Source organism: Otolemur garnettii, unplaced genomic scaffold (assembly GCF_000181295.1).
Source record: "Otolemur garnettii isolate 467f Iridium unplaced genomic scaffold, OtoGar3 scaffold00438, whole genome shotgun sequence".
Classification (NCBI taxonomy): Eukaryota; Metazoa; Chordata; class Mammalia; order Primates; family Galagidae; genus Otolemur; species Otolemur garnettii.
The window spans coordinates 87,165-90,967 of record NW_003852833.1 but is presented as its reverse complement, the minus strand read 5'-3'; the positions used below and the strand labels follow the sequence as shown (position 1 = coordinate 90,967).

General features: G+C 50.6%; 1 pseudogene; it reads right to left on the bottom strand.

Annotated features, from left to right (window-relative positions):
• Window positions 1-745: 745 nt before the first annotated feature.
• On the bottom strand, window positions 746-2,506 carry LOC100952709 (annotated as a pseudogene).
• Between the last annotated feature and the right edge of the window lie 1,297 nt (window positions 2,507-3,803).

Here is a 3,803-nt window from a genome sequence, read left to right as displayed (position 1 = left end):
CCAGGCCCAACAAACAACAATGATGGCTGCAACCAAAAAATAGCCAGGCATTGTGGCAGGCACCTGTGGTCCCAGCTACTTGGGAGGCAGAGGCAGGAGACTTGCTTGAGCACAGGAGATGGAGGTTGCTGTGAGCTGTGATGCCACGGCACTCTACCAAGGGGAATAGCCTGAGCCTCTGTCTCAAAAATAAAAAAATAAAATAAAAATAAAAAAAGAATAACACTCATAAAAAATCCTAGTTCTCTATAATTATGGAAAAGGAAAGACGTTTTGTCAGGATCACCCACTCCCCTTTCCTAGTTCCCACCCCAACATCCCTCCACCAATAAGGACTTCCCTTCCATCAAGGGCTGGACCGCAGATGACACCTCTGCCACTCTCTTCTAGAGTGCTCTGTAACCACACTCCAACCAGACCAGCCCTGGGCAGGGGACAGGACAGAAGAGACAGAGACAGGAAGGTGCTCACTCATGCAGGACATGCCACGGGACCTCTGGAGCATCCTAATTCTAGATCTCGTGTCCACTCACCACTGCCTTGCTTCAGCCTCCAACCGCAACCCAGGCCTTCGATGCTGGGTGGCTTAATGAAGGAGGACCTGCCTGGGATGAGGGCCCAGGAGACAGGGGAGCAGGATGCTCTTTCACTGTCAGTGATTCAGTCTCGACTCATGGGAGGACTGCAACTGGAGGCCTTCCATCACTGAGCCAGTCCATTCCAACGAAGAAAACAATTAATGTTCCTAATTTTCCTGTGTAACTCCAGTCACCAGAAGAAGGTTACAGGCCATGAACTGCACACTCAGGACGCTGCTCATCTGCCTGGTGTACGCGCCCACAAGCTCGCTGGAGGAGCCGTCGGCAGGTGCACTTCGATAAGTGTTCCTGATGTCCCAGACACGCACAGAGTTGTCCATGGAGGCAGAGGCGATTAAGCTGCTGTCTGGACTGAAGGTGAGGCTGGTGATATTGTCTGTGTGGCCTCTCAGTTCTTTGTAAAGGGTCCCGGAGTCCAAGTCCCACAGCTTCAACAGCTGGTCCTCACCTGCAGATGCCAAGTACTTACCGTCGGGAGAGAAGGCAAGAGAAAGCACAGTGCCACAGTGGCCTCTGAAGAGTCTCACCGAGTTGCCCTGCTGGGTGCTCCACAGCCGCACAGTCTTGTCAGTGGAGCCTGTAGCTAAGTAGTTTGAATTTGGGTGGAATTTGACACAGTCCACATCTGCCAGGTGTCCTGCATATATCCTCAGTGGGTATGTCCGATCAAATGACCACAGCCTGGCGGTGCGGTCGTGCGACCCACTGGCAAAGTACAGACTATATGGGCTTATGTCCAGGTCCCACACAGGGTAGGCATGTCCTTGGTACAACGCAGTGTTGGTGAAACTCCCCAGGTCCCAGTATCGAATGGACATGTCCTCAGAACAAGAGAGCAACCCTGAGCTGTCTTCGAGGAACCTCGTGCTGTACACTGGTCCACAGTGTCCCCGCAGTATCTTCATCTCTGTGCCAGCATTGTCATCCTCATCATCCTCCTCTTCCAGAATGTCACAAGCCAAGTGGATACGGGACACGTCTACTTGATGGGGCTCTGATTTTAACTTCTTGGATCGTAAACTCCAAACTTTTATGCAAGAGTTGTCAAACCCAGCAGCAAGCAGCTTCCTATCAGGGGAGATTTCTGCAGTGTTCAGCAGCTGCTCTGTGTTATAGAAGGCATAGAAGCAGATGGTAACATGGGAGGGAGGTCCATCCTTGACGCGCTTAATGCTCTCCTGCAGGACCTCTAGGGCGGCCTCATCCTGTAGAATAGGACTGGGCACATCAGGGGGCTCTAAGCCATCACTCTCTCCGAGAGAGGAGTTGCCACTGGCACAGGGCTGGTCGTCTGTTCTCTTAACAGGTTGTACATCAAGATGAATATGTAAGGTAAGGACTTTGCACAGGGCGGTATTGTTGTCACTTTGGAGGTAGCGGATAAGGTAGTTGTAGCTGTCTTCCTGGAGACAGAAGACATACTTGTTATCTAGGAATGCTCGGAGCTTGAAGTTAGACAGGATGTCCTGGATGGTCTGAGCGGTCTGTAGCTGCTCAATGACATCCTTCTGGCTAGCATTCTGCAGAAACATTCCATGGAAGCGGCTGTAAAAACTTTCCACTGTGCTCTTGGAACTGTTCTGGACCAGGTTGAGATGGAGGTAGACAAAGAGAGGATAGAGGAGAGGCATCACTTCTTGGCTGTGTTGGGAATCGGAATCAGTGAGAAAATTCCGCAGTCGTCCAAACTGTACTTCGTATTGATGGGGCTCTGCCTGGCAAAGGGCTGCAGACACTATGTTGGCACAACCAGATTCTAACTGAACTGTTCGCTTGGCCGCCATCTCCTCAGCAGTCTGTGAAAGCCGCAGCCCTTGCTTCGGGGCACCATCTGAGCCCAAGAATTGCCGGCGATTGAGGTAGCAGGACACTGCCCTCTGAATGTGGTCGGCACGCACTCGTTTCATGACTGAACCTCCCAGGCGGCTCGGGTTGGCCGGGCCGCCGCCTCTGCTGCCTCTGCCGCCTCTGCCGCCTCCGTTGTTGCTGCCGCCGCCTCCGGACTGCTTCCGTTTCCGCTTCCGTTGTCTCTGCTGTAGAGTCTCGCTCCCACAGCTGGCTCCGCTAGGCCTCCGAGCCCCGCTGCCCCCGCGTGGCCTGGGGCGGCAACGCCATGACTGATTGATCCTGAGCGGACGGCCTGTACCTGACACTAACAATGTGAACACTTGATAAACTTTTGGGGTCTTAGAATAATGCATTACAAAATGGATAAAAACATGGAAACCACGGAAGGATGCATATTTATCATCTCAAACTGCTAGGAAAACCTTCTAACCAACTGCATGTATCAACATTCTTCTGAGATATACTTGGGAATCACTGGTATTATTATTTAAGTAGTCAGAGAATTGACTGGGCGCTAGGACACCAGCCACACATACCAAGCTGGCAGGTTTGAGCCCAGCCTGGGTCTGCCAAACAACAATGACAACTGCAACCAAAAAGTAGCTGGTGGGCAACTGTAGTCCCAGCCACTCGGGAGGCTGAGGCAAGAGAATCCCTTGAGCCCAACCGTTTGAGATTTCTGTGAGCTGTGATGCCACAGCACTTCTCCCAAGTCGACATAGAGAGACTCTGTCTCAAAAAAAAAAAAAGTCAGAAAATAATTAATTAATTATTGCAAATCATGTTAAACATGAAGCTCCTTCCCAAAGTGAAAAATTCACTCTTTAATGACAAAATAAGACATCTCTCAGATGGCCCTCAAGAGCAATTACAAAGCCTGTAGTTACTAATGGGAAGGAATGTTGTCTCCTAAGGCTCTTCTCTAATGATGCCATCAAAGTAGCTTCTTTACTTTTACACTATTTTCTGAGCCTCATCAGAGCTATCCTACAACATGCTTTGTTCAGATCTATGAACTTACTAGATCAGGTGCCATATTCCACCTGGGATGGAAGTGTTTGGGTCTCCTGAGGACTGTTTCCACTCACATCTGGAGAATCTTCTGCAGCCATCATGATGCAGATCCTTAGAACTTGCGTCCTTCAGACACCTGATTGATAGAAGTTCACTCACAGAAGTTCAGTCACCTGCAAGAAGAGCTACCAGGAGAGAAACAGAATGCCCATTTTACAGAGAGGGAGGCTGCAATCAGACAGGATCGTTACCTGTCTCATCCTCTCATGCCCACCTTCACAAGGAAAGTAGCAGCAGAACACCCTGGAGCAGGATGCCACCCTCACTGGGGCCAGGAGGGTC